At 39.9% G+C, this 20,000-nt stretch overlaps 2 protein-coding genes across 2 annotated transcripts in view; one reads left to right on the forward strand and one right to left on the reverse strand.

The window, feature by feature from the left end:
• Positions 1-20,000, reverse strand: part of adarb1b (adenosine deaminase RNA specific B1b) — a 408,325-nt gene that overhangs the window by 296,355 nt on the left and 91,970 nt on the right. The gene's annotated exons all lie outside the window — the stretch shown is intronic.
• LOC133662988 (TRAF3-interacting protein 1-like) overlaps positions 1-20,000 on the forward strand; it is a 61,344-nt gene that overhangs the window by 1,019 nt on the left and 40,325 nt on the right. The window lies entirely within an intron of this gene.

A 20,000-nucleotide genomic window follows, 5' to 3' on the forward strand; every position in this document is an offset into this window, starting at 1 on the left:
GGGTGTATATTGTAGCATCCCGGAAGAGTTAGTGCTGCAAGGGGTTCTGGGTATTTGTTCTGTTGTGTTACGGTGCGGACGTTCTCCCGAAATGTGTTTGCCATTCTTGTTTGGTGTGGGTTCACAGTGTGGCTCATATTTGTAACAGTGTTAAAGTTTTTTATACGACCACCCTCAGTGTGACCTGTATGGCTGTTGACCAAGTATGCGATGCATTCACTTGTGTGTGTGTGTAAAGCCGTAGATATTATGTGATTGGGCTGGGACGCAAAGGCAGTGCCTTTAAGTTTTATTGGCGCTCTGTAATTCTCCCTACGTCCGTATACCACTCCGTACAGCGGCGTTTTAAAAAGTCATACATTTTACTTTTTGAAACCGATACCGATAATTTCCGATATTACATTTTAAAGCATTTATCGGCCGATAATATCGGCAGTCCGATATTATCGGACATCTCTAGTTGTTATTGTAAGAACTAACATCGAGCAACTACTTCTCTGGCGTAGTGACACAGCTCCTTGCTAACACTGTTCCTCTGATCACTAAGAAAGGTAATGCGAGCTACTGGAGCTTCAGCTTCTATATTGCCTTTGAGTTTGCAATGTAAATGTACACCAAGGACTGTTTTCACTGCTGGACTCTAGAAAGAGGTTCCGCAGCCTCTGTAGCAGAACCTCCAGGTTCTGTAAGAGCTTCTTCCCTCAGGCCATAAGACTCTTGAACGCATCATAAAAATCCCCTCAATTCACCCCCAAAAACGGATTAACTGGCTGGAATATAAAGACAATATAACATACATCCATACACGTGGATGCATATGCAATAAGTGCAATATATCTATCTGTACAGTAATCTATTTATTTATATCTGCACCTTATTGCTCTTTTATCCTGCACTACAACGAGCTAATGCAACGAAATGTCGTTCTTATCTGTACTCTAAAGTTCAAATTTGAATGACAATAAAAAATAAGTCTAAGTCTCTAAACGTTAATTCGATATCATAAATCATGCCTCTCACCTGAATAGTACAGTAGAACCTCAATTTACGAACCCCTCTATTTGTGAACTTTTCGATTGAGCATCGAGGCAAATTTGGACTCTTTTACGTGAACGTTCAGAACTGATTCCCAGTTGAGCCGTTTTTTTCTTTTTGTTATGCACCAGCAGGCACAGCATATGCAATTGCCCGACTAGCAAATAGATTGGAAAATAATTAATCGTTAAAGGAATTTTGATTAACTTTTTTTTTTTTTTTAAAGTTAGTTTTTAAAACATTTTTCGTGGAAATTGTTCCACACAGTAGCTCAGTTTCAAAGGATGGAAAGGGTAAGGATGAAAAGGATAATGCAGGTATTAAGTAGACTAAAAATGTACCATAGTATCAATATAGAATATAACATATATGTATTGTTTACATATTATATATACAGTATATAATATATACCAATATAATACATTATATACAATTTTTATATAATATATACAATATATAACAAATCCCTTGTCTATAATATTGCAGTCTATACTTATTTCTTATGTGTGACTGCCATCTACTGGTCACACTTATCAATTCACTATGTACCAAATAAAATAGCTTCGAGGTCGGTAAGCACAACCAAAATTATTCCGTACATTAAGCGCCCCGGGTTTTGAGAAAACTAAAGGATTTTAAGTGTGCCTTATAGTCCGAAAAATAAAGTATATTTTATATACCGTATTTTTCGGAGTATAAGCCGCTCCGGAGTATAAGTCGCACAGACCGAAAATGCATAATAAAGAAGGAAAAAAACATATATAAGTCGCACTGGAGTATAAGTCGCATTTTTTGGGGAAATTTATTTGATAAAACCCAACACCTAGAATAGACATTTAAAAGGCAATTTAAAATAAATAAAGAATAGTGAACAACAGGCTGAATAAGTGTACGTTATATGACGCATAAATAACCAACTGAGAACGTGCCTGGTATGTTAACGTAACATATTATGGTAAGAGTCATTCAAATAACTATAACATATAGAACATGCTATACGTTTACCAAACAATCTGTCACTCCTAATCGCTAAATCCGATGAAATCTTATACGTCTAGTCTCTTACGTGAATGAGCTAAATAATATTAGATATTTTACGGTAATGTGTGAATAATTTCACACATAAGTCGCTCCTGAGTATAAGTCAAACTATGAAAAAAACTGCGACTTATAGTCCGAAAAATACGGTAATATTTTGACAGATCTTTTTTGCAGTGTACAAGTAATTGTTTCCCTCATTAAAAAAAATAAACCTAACTAGAAATAATAACAAGCCAGTCTTTTAAACAACTCTTTGAAAAGAACGGCTTCTTAAACAGCCATAAATCCCATCTTTACAATTTATACTCCTTTATACAGTCAAACACTTTTATAGACGGTGCTTTCCATACTCAAGTAAAACAAAACCGTAGCTTAATATATTAATGACGATTAGCTACTGAAAGAGCAGCAGCAGAAATCTGATAGGCACAATTAATCACAGGTGAGTTGTAATGAAATTGTCTGTCCAGAGAAGATTAGCAACTCTTAAAATTGTGGCAATTATTAAAATGAAAGTGATGAATTTTAGCTGACTTGTTTATTCGCTGCTAAGTGCTCTTGATGGTGATACAGTCGCCGTATAAGTCTGCAAAATGTGAAAAGGCGTGAGAACTGCATGGAAAAGAAAGAAGGAATGTGTTGTTCTGTGTTCCAGACTTTAATATCTGACAGTTGGTCATTTATCATCGTGGACCACTGATTGTGAGAGAAGGGAAAAGGTGGAGAAAGCTGAGCCAGAGTATCAATATGAATTTTTATTTGATGGGTTTTGCGGGAGATTGCATTTCAGGAGGCTGGCGAAGTCAAGGTTCACTGAAGCATGACAAGGAGATAGCGAGAGACCAAGACAAAGGGCAGGTGAGGGATAATGGTGTGCCTGCACATGATCACTAAAGAACACATTTGCTTTCAGACATATTTTCACACTACGTTGTTTATGCCAATCACTAAGTACATCATCACTGTATGAACATTTATCATCGCCTGTTGTCTTTCCTGTCCACTACTCCACTCATTGCCAAGTTTGAAAACACGTGTTGTTTTTAAGTCCTGGCTGCTCAGTACTATGTCTGCAGTTTGTCTACAAGAACACATTGGAGTGTATACCACATGTAAAGCAGCTCACCTCTCAGGCACACGCCGTCATTTTCAGGGCTCTAAATCAGTGGTTCTTAACCTTGTTGGAGGTACCGAACCCCACCAGTTTCATATGTGAATTCACCGAACTCTTCTTTAGTGAAAAATAAAATGTTTTTTTAATTCAAGAAAAAGTTATATGTTTTCTTACTGGTGCACAAAATGAACTGTGCATGAACATCACATTGCTCAAAGAACAAAACCAACACCGTGCATGAACTCACAACAAATTACACACATTACCATGAATTGATTAACGTGGACCCCGACTTAAACAAGTTGAAAAACTTATTCGGGTGTTACCATTTAGTGGTCCATTGTACGGAATATGTACTGTACTGTTTCATATAATGTATTCTCTTCCTTTGGAATCTACGAGTAAAAGTTTCAATCGATCAATCAAAAAACCTGCAAATCAGATGGAAAATTAGAGGGAACATTGTTTGGGGGTATCCATAATACGCTGATAGGGAGAAGTTTTTATTTACACGATAAGTCGGATGTTTCTTTACCTCCGTGGCGGAGGCTCCGCCGAACCCCTGAGGCCGACTCACCGAACCCCTAGGGTTCGATCGAACCCAGGTTAAGAACCACTGCTCTAAATCTTTGGGAACCACACGATTCGATTCTTGGGGGTAACGATTCCATTCGGAATCAATTCTCGATTCAAAACGATTCAATCCAATCCACTTTAAAAAAAAACAATACAAGTTTCACAAAGTGCTGCACAGAAGTTGAGACATACATAGTAGGAGAGTCAATAATATAAAACATTTACCGTATTTTTCGGACTATAAGGTACACTTAAAATCTTTTTTTCCCCCTCAAAACTCGACAGTGCGCCTTATAACCCGGTGCGGAATAAGTTTGGTTGAGCTTACTCACCTCAAAGCAATTTTATTTGGTACATGGTGTAATGATAAGTGTGACCAGTAGATGGCAGTCAAACATAAGAAATAAGTGTAGACTGCACTATGATGGCAATATGTCTCAAGTAAACAACACCAACATTTTAAATGTTCCATTGAAAATATAGAACATTACACACGGCGCTCAAAAATCTATCAAAATGTTTTAGTACGACTTTGGTAAGCTATGAAGCCACACAGCTTGATGGATTGTCGGCGCATTAAACATACACGTATTATTATAGTGTGTGTATAAGGTAAGACATTTTCCGGCGTTTTGTTTCGCAATATTATGCAAAAGCCACTTTTCTTACCTCCTGGTACCTGCAGTTGGGATCTGCATAAGACAAAGTCCTGAAAAATTGCGAGCATCCGTGAGTCGATAAGCTTCTTCTTTTTCCTCTATCTTCTTGTTATGTGACATTCATCCTCCGCTGTTGCCATTTCAAATATAAAGTAGTGTAAGGTTCTTACTTATAAACTCGCCATATGAAACCGCTAAAACATACCGGTGCAGTGAGTTTACATTATTCACCCAAGGAACTTTAGTTATTAGAGTCCTGGTCGGACGGTTTTTCACGGGACAAATTTCCGGTTTTGTTGTTTCCGGATGAGGAGATGCTGCCCCGTTATTGATTTAAGTAAAGTCTGAATGTCATTAAAAGAGTTAGCTCCATCTTTTGACACTTCTTCCACTCCCGTCCTTGCACGCTACACCGCTACAACAAAGATGACGGGGCGAAGACGCTGCCGAAGGTGAGCCACGTAAATAAGACCGCCCACAAAACGGCGCATCCGGAAGCGACTGTCAGAAAGCGGCTTGAAGATGATCAGTAAAACATAATCTATGCAACATTTTGACCAAAGAACCACCATTACATGTTATGTAGACCAGTGGTCCCCAACCACCGGGCCGTGGCCCGGTACCGGTTCATGGCCCGATACCGGTCCGTGGATTGATTGGTACTAAGCCGCACAAGAAATTAAAAAATAAATAAATAAATAAATTTAAAAATATATATTTTTATTTTTTATTAAATCAACATAAAAAACACAAGATACACTTACAATTAGTGCACCAACCCAAATAACCTCCCTCCCCCATTTACACTCATTCGCACAAAAGGGTTGTTTCTTTCTGTTATTAATATTTCTGGTCCGCAGCTACAAAAAGGTTGGGGACCACTGATGTCGACAACAAGGAAGGGTTTTAAATGTGGAAAAAAAATATTACAATATGACTCCTTTAATTAAAGATCGAAAATAGATCATTCATCGGCAGTGCGCCTTATATCCGGTGCGCCCTATGGTCCGGAAAATACGGTAATTAATCTATTGAATAATATTTACTTAAGTAACTCAATTACTTTTTTTGGAAATGTAATGAGTAATTATTACAAGTATTTATTTCTAACACTGCTCCTCATTGCATGAAGCAGAGGGTGTCTGAATAGGAACATCCGTCTCATAGCCAGACTGCAAAATCGCGCCAACAGAGACATACAAAACTGAGTGCAAGCTCACGAAAAAACACAATAACCTTATGATTTCATACGTGGGCATTGTTTAACACGAGTATTCCACATTGTAGCACCATTTATAAGTCAGAAAAGACCAAATTCATTTCCGGTTCCGTTTAACAACATGTTTGTAATGTGACATCTTGACCCTGCAACTGATTGTTTCTATTTCCATTATTCCCAACAGGAAATACTGATTCTCAACCTGGGCAAATGTAAGGTCAACCAACATCATGCAACGGATCGTGTTCAACCTCAGAGGTTCCACTGCAAATTCTTACTTTTTCAATGTTTTCCATTTATATTTCACACACACGGACCGTGGACTGGTTACATGTGGTCATAAATCATCAGTGAGTGGCTGTGATTGCAGAGGGACTAAGAGGGACTAAAGGGGAGGGTGGAGAGCGATGGCTCCCGACCCTGAGGTTACAGGAGTAGCCTCGCTTCCTGACCGACTGTTCAAGCTTACATTGCATAGACCAGCACTGTGTAATATCATACATAAAGTAATTCAGTTGTGGATAGAAGTTAACATACACTTAGAGTAATGAATGCCATTTCAGTTTTGGGATCCTTAATGAACAAAAATATAAACACTTTTGTTTTTGCTCCCATTCTTCACGAGTATAACGTTTACTATATACTCAAAAGACCTACCGTATTTTTCGGACTATAAGTTGCAGTTTTTTTCATAGTTTGACCGGGGGTGCGACTTATACTCAGGAGCGACTTATGTGTGAAATTATTAACACATTACCGTAAAATAGCAAATAATATTATTTAGCTCATTCACGTAAGAGACTAGACGTATAAGATTTCATGGGATTTAGCGATTAGGAGTGACAGATTGTTTGGTAAACGTATAGCATGTTCTATATGTTATAGTTATTTGAATGACTCTTACCATAATATGTTACGTTAACATACCAGGCACGTTCTCAGTTGGTTATTTATGCGTCATATAACGTACACTTATTCAGCCTGTTGTTCACTATTCTTTATTTATTTTAAATTACCTTTCAAATGTCTATTCTTGGTGTTGGGTTTTATCAAATAAATTTCCCCCAAAAATGCGACTTATACTCCAGTGCGACTTACGTATGTTTTTTTTCTTCTTTATTATGCATTGTCGGCCGGTGCGACTTATACTCCGGAGCGAATTATACTCCGAAAAAAAAGGTATTCCTCCGAAATATTGTTCACAAATCTAAATCTGTGTTAGTGTGCATTTCTTCTTTTCCAAAATAATCCATCTCACCTCAGAGTTGTGTCAAATCAAGATGCTGATTAAAGAGCATTATTATTGCACGTGTGTGACTTAGGCTCCCTTCCCACCCAGCAGGTGCACCTCCATGATTGTCTGAAACCAGTCACCCAGACAGCTGCTGCAACAATCGGTTTGCATACTCACACTGCACAAACTGAAATATCGTGTAATGCTCGTCGTCCTCATCGGGGTCTCGACCTGAATGGTGCTAAACATAAAACTAACCATAATAAAACAAACTCTTACGGTACAATTTCCACTCTCGCTGGGATGCCGATCGACGAGACGCTCATATAATCCTGTTTAGATGAAGATTCAATTGCAATCCTCAAAGGGTTACAAAAAAAGGTGCCACAACTTGTGTCTTTTTTGCCATCTTGAGAGATGTCAAAGTGTACCAGTCTCTCAGTCCATGGCCACATTTGTCTACTACCAGGTGGGAGATGCATAAATGATAATCTAGAATTAAGTTTTAGCAAGTTTGAGACGAAACAGAAGCAGCCGCCGGCTTAGAGTTTAAAAAATAGCAGCGTAAGATAGCATTAGCTCACTGCTATCAATGTGTCGCTAAAATAAGCCATCTGATTGGCACTCATAATAACAATATAATTCATATTTGCTTAATTTTTAGGTCACGACATGTAAATGGAGTATTGTTGGCGGTTTCTGGAGGACCCTCGATCTGTTGACTCAGTTGTTAGCTATTTATTCACGATTTTGAATGCATTAAAAAGCCAAGCATATGTGTTCTTGTCTTACATAAGGATTGTGAATGATAAACATCACATCTCTTTCCAATTTGTGCATATTTCCAATATGACTGATCTGATGATATGGTCAGAGTGCTGAAGCGTTACTACCGTGACGTAGAATCTACGGAAATTGCAGAATATTTTTGGGGCGGAATATACAAAATAGCCGACTGAATTTGTGGTTAATTAAACTGTATTTTTAAGACTACATTAGAGAAAAACAAGCCAAAATAAATTCTAAATTGAGCAGACGGCACTTGCTTTTAAAAATCCCAGAAGATGTTCTGGAAAAATATCTGTTTGAGTAAACCATTAAAGGCCTACTGAAACCCACTACTACCGACCACGCAGTCTGATAGTTTATATATCAATGATGAAATCTTAACATTGCAACACATGCCAATACGGCCGGGTTAACTCATAAAGTGCAATTTTAAATTTCCCGGGAAACTTCCGGTTGAAAACGTCTAGATATGATGACGTTTGCACGTGACGTCAATGGTTGAAGCGGAAGTATTGGGACACATTGTATCCCAATACAAAAAGCTCTGTTTTCATCGCAAAATTCCACAGTATTCTGGACATCTGTGTTGGTGTATCTTTTGCAATTTGCTTAATGAACAATGGAGACTGCAAAGAAGAAAGCTGTAGGTCGGATCGGTGTATTAGCGGCTGGCTGCAGCAACACAACCAGGAGGACTTTGACTTGGATAGCAGACGCGCTATCCGACGCTAGCCGCCGACCGCATCGATGATCGGGTGAAGTCCTTTGTCGCGCCGTTGATCGCTGGAACGCAGGTGAGCACGGGTGTTGATGAGCAGATGAGGGCTGGCGTAGGTGGATAGCTAATGTTTTTAGCATAGCTCTGTGAGGTCCCGTAGCTAAGTTAGCTTCAATGGCGTCGTTAGCAACAGCATTGTTAAGCTTCGCCAGGCTGGAAAGCATTAACCTTGTAGTTACAGGTCCAGGGTTTAATAGTATTGTTGATCTTCTGTCTATCCTTCCAGTCAGGGGCTTATTTCTTTTGTTTCTTTCTGCAGTTAAGCCCGATGCTATCACGTTAGCTCCGTAGCTAAAGCGTTTCACCGATGTATTGTCGTGGAGATAAAAGTCACTGTGAATGTCCATTTCGCGTTCTCGACTCTCATTTTCAAGAGGATATAGTATCCGAGGTGGTTTAAAATACAAATCCGTGATCCACAATACAAAAAGGAGAAAGTGTGGAATCCAATGAGCCCTTGTACCTAAGTTACGGTCAGAGCGAAAAAAGAAAGTCCTGCACTGCACTCTAGTCCTTCACTCTCACGTACCTCATCCACAAATCTTTCATCCTCGCTCAAATTAATGGGGTAATCGTCGCTTTCTCTGTCCGAATCGCTCTCGCTGCTGGTGTAAACAATGGGGAAATGTGAGGAGCCCTTCAACCTGCGACGTCACGCTACTTCCGGTACAGGCAAGGCTTTTTTAATCAGCGACCAAAAGTTGCGAACTTTATCGTCGATGTTCTCTACTAAATCCTTTCAGCAAAAATATGGTAATATCGCGAAATGATCAAGTATGACACAGAATGGATCTGCTATCCCCGTTTAAATAAGAACATTTCATTTCAGTAGGCCTTTAAGGGCCCACATTGAATAAGACATTCAAGGGTGTGATGACTAAATGTAACTTTCTGTTTAGCAATATAGGTACCTATGTTTCGTATCCTAAAAAACCCTCAAATACTTTGTTGGATCATCGCTAGCTTTGACTATCCCGCACATTTGCCGCACCTTGGTTTCTACATGCCTCTTCAATATCACATTTTATTTTTCAGATTTGCATCAGTTCTTCCCCAATGTCTTGTGTTGATGACACAAGACAGCCCATCCCAAAGACTCTCAGGTCCATGTGTAAAAAAAAAAAAAGCATTTTTCTGAACCACTTTTTCAAAATAAGAGCCCTGTGAAGCCTGATATTGTCATCTTGGAATATGCCATCAGGGAATAAAAATATCCATGGATGAAATTACTTCATTCAGTATAATTAAGTCATCAGTGAGCTGACCTCATTCTTTGGACACATGTCACAGAACCTAGACCTGACCAACCCCAACCCTACATATGTAACGACATTCTTCCAAAAAGTATAATACTGCATTTGCTTTGTGTGCCAAAATCCTGGATCCAAATGCCTATTTGCTTATTTGTTTCCCAGAATACTTAAGTTTTATGTTTAAAAACAGATGGATGCATTTTTCTGGAACAACGCAGCATGATAGGAAATGATGAGGCGTCAAGAATTTCCACCTCCAAGGTAACCAGCGATTAACATCTGCTTGTAATGGCTTTATAAGTTCTGCTTTACATTGTGCAAGTTACAAATGATGTGAAGCTTGACAAATAATAATAGAGGCCAAACAGATTAGGTAACCGTTTTGTAGGAGCAAACGGAACAAGACCACCACATGAAAGCGTTTTTTGAGGAAACTGGGATTAACAATTTGGGAATTTTTGTTGTGTATTCTCGGTCTAAAACATACCTAAACAATTAGGTTTTGGTTTTTTTACAGTTTTATACTTGATCCTTCAGTCTTCCAGGTACTGCAACGATGAAGCAATTGTCTATGGATTTTCTCATGGTCATTGTATTCTCAGGGCATTCAATGGATCACAACCGGACTGTTTAGTTTGTCTTAGAAGACGTTCCACCTCTCATCCAAGTAGGCTTCAGCAGTTCATTCTCATACACAGAAATTAGTCAGATCTAGTCTAGCGGCTAGTGCCAAAACCCCAAATATTTATACACCAACACCAGGCACACCCTCCTGGTGCGATTGACTGAATGCCCTGAGAACATGAAGCAACTGATATACAATAATCTACTAATACCATGCCTTGCTGGCCTGTTGTGGTATGGCCTGGATTCTTAGATACATTCAAACCACTTCATTGGGGTCTGGATAATGTGTATTGGACACAATACGAAGGTCCTGGGTTCAATCCTGGGCTCGGGATCTTTCTGTGTGGAGTTTGCATGTTCTCCCAGTGACTGCGTGGGTTCCCTCCGGGTACTCCGGCTTTCTCCCACCTCCAAAGACATGCACCTGGGGATAGGTTGATTGGCAACACTAAATTGGCCCTAATGTGTGAATGTGAGTGTGAATGTTGTCTGTCTATCTGTGTTGGCCCTGCGATGAGGTGGCGACTTGTCCAGGGTGTACCCCGCCTTCCACCCGAATGCAGCTGACATAGGCTCCAGCACCCCTTGCCACCCCGAAAGGGACGAGAGGTAGAAAATGGATGGATGGACATGCTTTAGTGTAAATTTTGCTCTACAATCACATTCACAACCTACTTTCTACATGTGTTCGCGAGTGGAGGAGTTCTTAGATTGTAAATGAAACCATGCCCCAACTTCTACGGCAGAAAAATGTAAACAAGTTGAAGGGATTGTGCCAAACGTAGTGTTTTAAAAAAAATATGAGAAAAGTGAAAAACATATACAAAAGGATTAAGACAAGTACAAAAATAAAAACCCATTGAAAATAATTGGCCCCATTTGGCCATACTGCATCCATTTCTAGTGCTCACACTTCTGATTTTCCTTAAGCCACTTTTTCAGTTTTGCGGAGAAAAGTTTAATGTCTGACTGTGACTTTAACTCCAGTGGCAAAGAGTTCCACAGATGTGAGGCCTTCACTCAGAACGCAGACAGACCCACAGTCATCCGGCACCTTTGAAGCTCATCGAGAGAATGCCAAGAGTGTGCAAAAAAAGTAATCAGAGTAATCTGGCTATTTTGAAGAAACTAGAATACAAAACATGTTTTCAGTTATTTCACCTTTTTTTGTTAAGTACATAACTCCACATGTGTTCATTCATAGTTTTGATGCCTTCAGTGACAATCTACAATGTAAATACCGTATTTCCTTGAATTGGCGCCGGGAATATAGTATTCGCCTGCCTAGAATTACAGCCGGGTCAAACTCGTTTCGCAAAATAATTAGCGCATGCTTGGCACTTCCGCCGGGTCAAATATGAGTCATTAAATGACTCCCGCCTCCAGGTGGTAGAGGGCGCTAGTGATCCTTCTTGCGACTACCAGTACTGCAGGAGACAGGTACTGCAGAAGAAGACAACAAGCAGCAAGCATGCAGCAATTGTTTGCTTGCACTTTTAACATGGAGGATTACATATCTAAAATAAAACCGTTTTCTAAACTGGACTTTCAATCGAAGCAGGAGGTAATAATTAGAGGAATATCTCCAGAGACTTTTAAAATTGAAGAAAGATGAGAAAGACTGCCTTTGATCAGAAGCAGCTGCACATGGACCCATCTACAAGTAAAGGTAAGATCATAATAACGTTTTTTTTATTAAATGTGTTTTTCATGATAAGGTATGCGCCGGAGTGAGAAGAGGTTTTAAAATAATTAGAGCATGCTTGCTCATTCCGCATGGTTTTGGTAACCGCAGGAGTGAGAAGAGGTTTTAAATTAATTAGCGCCCCTGCGGCTATTCAAGGAAATACGGTAAGTCATGAAAATAAAGAAAACACATTGAATGAGAAGGTGTGTCCGAACTTTTGGCCTGTATATATGTTAATCATGATTAATAATGATTTGGTTCTAAATTTATGTATACATTTTTTGAATGTTTTTTAAAGCTAGTCATATCATCATAACAAATGTGATGACGTCATGGTGACCTTGCCCCTAACCACACCCCCACCGACACAGGTATCTTGGCAATCTAGGGGAAACCCTGGGTGGGGGGCCAAATACAGATCTTCCACTTATCATTCCTATATTTTGATCTAGTTACTGTATTTCAAGGCTGCAAATAACAGGTACCAAGCTTTACCAAAGGTTAATGATACCAACGCTCAACCATGAATCCCTGAAACTGGAAAATCAACAGTTGTCTGACCAGCGCAATTATGGAGAAATCAAAGCTTAAGCTTAAGAACGGTGATCATAGAAAAAGACCAAAGTGTCCAAAATAAGGACTTGAATATGATGAGAAAAGGGAAAAAGGTGAGGAGAGAGAGAGAGGAAGTGGACAGAGACAAATGACCAAGGGAAATGGTCTGTGCAGGGGAGGCTGCTCATGAGACAGCCTTCTCAGCAGTCTTAACACAGACTGATAGGCCCACCGGGGAGTGTTATCATTTCTAAAAAGTAAGGCTTCCCTTACCCTGGAACGCTCTATGTCCCTCCATAGTTACCACAGCTATTTATACTTCAATTATTTCACACAGTTTGTAAAAAAAATGGAATGTAGAAGTTGACTTACATGTTCCTCTCATTAAAGGGGGTCTGTGTTGAATATAATTAACATTTAAAACGCCTACTTTTGGTCCAGGTAATACATCTTGAATATGATTTGGTGTACATTTTGATCCTCAGTCACATTAATAACCATTTTTTTTAATCTGTCTGCAAGATGTTCAATTGTGAAAGCGTTCCCAGATTGCAAATGAAACCATACCCTCTTCAAAAGTATTATCTTTTGAAAATGTACACTGTTTAAATATATATTGAAGTCATCACCGCTCCTCCCCTTCTGGCTAAGAGCTTAACTTATAGGGGCTCTATTATGCAAACCCAACTGTTCTGTATTTGGTCAAAACTGCATAAAGTAAGTCCCCAACAATTTAAATCAAACCATGAAAGTACTGCAGAGATATTTATAAAATAATCTTGCCTTTCTTCATACTTCCGCCAAACGAGCTAATTGGGATTTCAGCGGATAGCTCCCTACATGGTAGAAGTGCTTTACGTGGGTCTGCCACTGTAGTTCCACGCTGTAGTCAATAAGCTCCTTCTTTTTCGCTATCCTCTTGTTGTGGGGAGACTGGCTCGAACACGCACATGCATCCTCAGCTGCTGCCTCACGATCCACTCTTCCCTCACTCGTGAACAAGACTCTGCGGTACTTTAACTCCTCCACTTGGGGCAGGATCTCCTCCCCAAGCCGGAATTGGCACTCCACCCTTTTCCGGGCGAGAACCATGGAGTCGGACTTGGAGGTGCTGATTCTCATCCCAATCGCTTCACACTCGGCTGCGAACCGATCCAGTGAGAGCTGAAGATCCTGGCCAGATGAAGCCATCAGGACCACATCATCTGCAAAAAGCAGAGACCTAATCCTGCAGCCACCAAACCGGATCCCCTCAACGCCCTGACTGCGCCTAGAAATTCTGTTCATAAAAGTTATGAACAGAATTGGTGACAAAGGTCAGCCTCGGCGGAGTCCAACCCTCGCTGGAAACGTGTCCGACTTAATGCCAGCAATGCGGACCAAGCTCTGACACTGATCGTACAGGGAGCGGACCGCCACAATCAGACAGTCCGGTATCCCATACTCTCTGAGCACTCCCCACAGGACTTCCAGAGGGACACGGTCAAATGCCTTCTCAAAGTCCACAAAACCCATGTAGACTGGTTGGGCAATCTCCCATGCACCCTCAAGGACCCTGCCGAGAGCATAGAGCTGGTCCACAGTTCCACGACAACCACACTGTTCCTCCTGAATCCGAGGTTCAACTATCCGGCGTAGCCTCCTCTCCAGTACACCTGAATAGACCTTACCGGGAAGTAAGTAATCATTTTCACAATAATTATTAATGAAAAATCCACCTATTGTTGTATACTAGAGGGTGTCCACATAAAATGTGACGTTTTAAAAGTTTGAAACCAGAGAATAGTGAGAAATAAAGAAGACATTCGGTTATTCAAATATGACATTAGAAAATTGAGTGCCACTGTCACAATCCTAGAACCCCATTACTACTCAATAAAGCTTTGGCAGCCCAGTGATTACTCCATTCAAGAAAAAATAATTGTAATAGAAATGAGTCTTTTCTTGTATGATCAGAGCAGTCCTATCTCTCTTACGTCCTCAGGTGGTGTATCCAGGTGTTGACCAGGTAAAACACCATAATGGACTACATGTGTGGGCCCCAGCACTCTAATGGAGAAGGGTCATCGCCAAAGGGGAGGCCTGTCTTGCTGCCTGATTGAAACTGATGGACCAAGGTAGAGGGACCACAGAGTCCTGCCACCCACCATCGCCTACCCTGTCACACATGCGCATGAACACCAGCGTACTTACCCCGTAGTCCATTATTCAATTTAGCTCTTCTAATGACGAGCGAATTAGGCTGCCAGAAAAGATTTGCCTTCCAAGTGCTGTGGCACCATGTATAATACTTTCTTCCACCTTGCATAATTTAGGACGTGGCCTTTCACAAACTGGAATCCAGTGAGTCCGCTGAATGAGTAATGCAGTAAATCTAAGTACATGAACTTCATTAAGGAAGAGTTCTGAGACGATAAAAACACTCAAAGCACTGCTGAATGTGTTGAGAAATACTGTGTGTATAAAAATACCTCAGATAGTAGAGTGGCATTACGAATAACCTTTTATTTAATTATTATTAAACATAAAGTGCACACAAAAAAAGTTCTACCATTCTCAAGTACATCTGGCATCTAACGTTCATACAAGCTATGTTCACACTGCAAGGTATGAGGCCTAATTCGGATTTTTCGTGAAATACATTTTTTTTATGTTGTCGTTCACATTACGTACAAAATGTGACTTCGATGTATGTCTAACATGGACGTAACTTGAGAGAGGGACAAGGGTCCCCTGCACTTTTCCAAAAGGCAGTTTTTGCCGTCCAAAAACAATGCAACTTTATTGAATGGAGAAAAGTCAAACACTGGTGCCAGGCGGAAAAGCTCTCCTCAGACTGAGGCCTGACCCTTTGAACCCCCCACAGGCTTATTGACTGGCTTTCTGGCGCTGCCTTCTTGCCAACGTGACAATGATTGACAACATGCAACCACTGAGCAATCAACCGTCATATTCGAGATAAGAGCGAGTCGAGATATTTGTAAAATAAATTTATTTGACAATGTTTGCTGTGCTGCTGTGAGTGAGATCATACAACATTTTCAAACCTTCGTAATACTGTAGTTTACAGTTGATCTTATCAGACCAGGAAGAGAGCAGTTTACAGGGGTGGACTGGCCTTTGGTATTTTTAATTACATTTTTTTGAAGTCTACGTGCCGCCACTATCTCAATGAATTCATGACTGGGTGCTTTATATGTTTATTAATAACAAACCTAAACACCTTACCAATTACACATCTCACGGATATACAAGCAGTGCTGTCTACCTTAGACTAAGGTGGTTGAGCACTTAGAAGTGCGCAAAAATGATACAGCAAGCGGTTTGATTCCCGTCCAAGTCAGAAAAAAATAAACAGATGGCCTAAAATTGTTACCTTTATTTTCCACTATACCGTATTTTACGGACTATAAGGCGCACTTATAATCCTTTTTTTCCCTCAAAACTCGACAGTGCGCCTAATGTACGGAATAATTCTGGTTTTGCTCACCGACCTAGAAGCAATTTTATTTGGTACATGGTGTAATGATAAGTGTGACCAGTAGATGGCAGACAAACATAAGAGATAGTGTAGACTGCACTATGATTGCAATATGACTCAAGTAAACACCAACATTGTATATGTTCCATTGAAAATATAGAACATTACACACGGCGCTCAAAAATCTATCAAAATGTTTTAGTACGACTTTGGTAAGCTATGAAGCCGCACCGCTTGATGGATTGTACTGTGCTTCAACATACGAGTATTATTATGGTGTGTGTATAAGGTAAGAAATTATCTGGCGTTTTGTTTCGCAATATTATGCAACAGCAACTTTTCTTACCTTCTGGTACCTGCTGATCTGTATTTGGGATATTCATAAATCCTGACAAAGTGTGCGAGTCCGCCTTTGTAGTCCGTACCGACGACGTAGTCGATAACATTCTTCTCTTTCTCTATCTTCTTGTTATGGGACATTCATCCTCCGCTGTTGCCATTTCTAATATAAAGTAGTGCAAAGTTCTTACTTATATCTGTCAGTAAACTCGCCATGAAAGTGCTAAAACATACCGGTATAGTGAGTTCAATTATTCACCCAAGGAACTTTAGTTATTAGAGTTCCGGTCGGACGGTTTTTCACGGGACACATTTGGTGTTGTTTCCGGATGAGGGGATGCGGCTCTGTTATTGATTTAAGTAAAGTCTGAATGTCATTAAAACAGTTAGCTCCATCTTTTGACACTTCTTGCACTCCCGTCCTTGCACGCTACACCGCTACAACAAAGATGACGGGGAAAAGACGCTGCCGAAGGTGAGCCACGTAAATAAGACCGCCCGCAAAACGGTGCATCCGGAAGCGACTGTCAGAAAGCGGCTTGAAGATGATCTGTAAAACATAATCTATGCAACATTTTGACCGAAGAACCACCATTACATGTTATGTAGACCACAAAGAAGTGTTTTACATTTAGAAAAAAAGAATAATAATATAACTCCTTTAATGCGCCTTATAATCCGGTGCGCCTTATATATGTAAAAAGATCAAAAATAGACCATTCATCGGCAGTGGGCCTTATAATTCGGTGCGCCCTATGGTCCAAAAAATACGATGGTTGAATAGCCCTGCTGTATATTATCTAGACCAGTGTTTTTCAACCACTGTGCCGCGGCGTGAGATACAGTCTGGTGTGCTGTGGGAGATGCTCTAATTTCACATATTTGTGTTGAAAACATTTTTTTCAAACCAGTAATTATAGTCTGCAAATGATGTGTTGTTGTTGAGAGCTTGGCAGAGTAACCGTGTAATACTCTTCCATATCAGTAGGTGGCAGCCGGTAGCTAATTGCTTTGTAAATGCAGGTAAAAAGGTGTCTAATGCTTAAACCAAAAATAAACAAAAGGTGAGTGCCCTTAAAAAAAGTAATCAAAGCTTAGGGAAGGCTATGCAGAACGAAACTAAAACTGAACTGGCTACAAAGTAAACAAAAACAGAATGGTGGACGACAGCAAAAACTTACTGTGGAGCAAAGACGGCGTCCACAATGTACATCCGAACATGACATGACAATCAACAATGTCCCCACAAAGAAGGATAAAAACAACTGAAATATTCTTGATTGCTAAAACAAAGTAGATGCGGGAAATATCGCTCAAAGGAAGACATGAAACTGCCACAGGAAAATACCAAAAAAAAGAGAAAAAGCCACCAAAATAGGAGCGCAAGACAAGAATTAAAACACTACACAGAAAAGTCCAAATAAGTAATGGCGTGATGTGGTGACAGTACACCTACTTTGAGACAAGAGCTATAGTGATGCATGCTTGGTTATGCTTTAAAGTCATACCCAGCAATTGTGACAATTACTTTTTACTGTCAACTGAGTTTATGATTTCTGCTGGTGGTGTGCCTCTGGATTTTTTCAACGCAAAAAATGTGTCTTGGCTCCAAAAAGGTTGAAAAACACTGATCTAGACCACCAGAAAGTGTTTTAAATGTAGATTGGAATCATCATAGGTCCTCTTTAAATGTGTTTATATAAAAGCTAAGCTGCTTTATATTTCACATTTTGTTCCCTTACTGTAAAAAGGTTCGGCCACACCGTGATTGTTGCACCCATAATGGCTTCAGAAAAGGTCAATATTTCCTGCCGCAGTTTTTGCAAAATTGTTATCAGCTCGAAGTGTAACCATAATTGCACATTTAATGAACTCCAACTTTGTTTGGCAATTTTACTCACTGTGCTCAACCCTGCATTGCATCCTACCATTCAGAGAAACAAGGCATGTCCACCCAACTGCACAGAGTTATTAAATCGCTAAATCATACAAACAGTTTATCCAGCTGTGATTGGAGTTGTTGAGCCATCACAATCGCAGACACGTAGGAAAAAAAAAGCCAGCAAGGCAGGCAATCAGATCCGAACGCCAGTCTCAGCAGTACTGGAGAAATGTGCTGTGCTTCACTCCGACTCTAAGTCCATTGAAACTGCAATATTGTATTGAAAAGTACTATTTTGCCATCATGTTTGCAAACGAGAGTAGACAGTGTGATACTAGTACAACAACTACTACGACGACGACTAATAACCAAAAACATTCCTGTGACTTTTTTCTTGTCAAGGTTGCTGGGTGCATGCCGCTTCTCTGTTCTCGAGGGAGCTTTAAAATGTATGTGACAGCTCAGATTTATGACACAGCTAAACACAAAGTGCCTCTGGGTATCCACGCGTACAGCTGAGTGTGTTCAATGTGGCAATTTGTGACTTCGTATGAGCATGTGCAGCTCAGACTGACATCGCTGACAATGCACTAGAGATGTCCGATAATGTTTTTTTTTGCTGATATCCGATATTCCGATATTGTCCAACTCTTAATTACCGATTCCGATATCAACCGATACCGATATATACAGTCGTGGAATTAACACATTATTATGCCTAATTTTGTTGTGATGCCCCGCTGGATGCATTAAACAATGTAACAAGGTTTTCCAAAATAAATCAACTCAAGTTATGGAAAAAAAATGCCAACATGGCACTGCCATATTTATTATTGAAGTCACAAAGTGCATTATTTTTTCTAACATGCCTCAAAACAGCAGCTTGGAATTTGGGAAATGCTCTCCCTGAGAGAGCATGAGGAGGTTGAGGGTGTATATTGTAGCGTCCCGGAAGAGTTAGTGCTGCAAGGGGTTACGGGTATTTGTTCTGTTGTGTTTATGTTGTGTTATGGTGCAGATGTTCTCCCGAAATGTGTTTGTCATTCTTGTTTGGTGTGGGTTCACAGTGTTAAAGTTGTTTATACGGCCACCCTCAGTGTGACCTTTATGGCTGTTGACCAAGAACGCCTTGCATTCACTTGTGTGTGTGAAAAGCCGTAGATATTATGTGATTGGGCCGGCACGCAAAGGCAGTGCCTTTAAGGTTTATTGGCGCTCTGTACTTCTCCCTACGTCCGTGTACACAGCGACATTTTAAAAAGTCATACATTTTACTTTTTATTCCCGATATTACATTTTAAAGCATTTATCGGCCGATAATATCGGCAGTACGGTATTATCGGACATCTCTACAATGTACTCTTAACCCCGGATTTCCACCGCGTAATGGCAGCGAAACGCCATCCGACAATCCCTGTCTGCACTTTATAAATAGTGCGGGCATTGTATGTATTTCGATAATTTTCGATATTTTTCTCAATAAAAGGGACCACAAAAAATCGCGTTATTGGCTTTATTTTAACAAAAAAATCTTAGGGTACATTAAACATATGTTTTTTTTTATTGCAAGTTTGTCCTTAAATAAAATAGTGAACATACAAGACAACATGTCTTTTAGTAGTGGTAAACAAACAAAGGCTCCTAATTCACATATACAGTAACATAGTGTATCATTTATCATTCTATTATTTTGCCAACATTATTAGGACAAGTGGTAGAAAATGAATTATT

This window comes from Entelurus aequoreus, linkage group LG13, assembly GCF_033978785.1.
Source record: "Entelurus aequoreus isolate RoL-2023_Sb linkage group LG13, RoL_Eaeq_v1.1, whole genome shotgun sequence".
NCBI lineage: Eukaryota > Metazoa > Chordata > Actinopteri > Syngnathiformes > Syngnathidae > Entelurus > Entelurus aequoreus.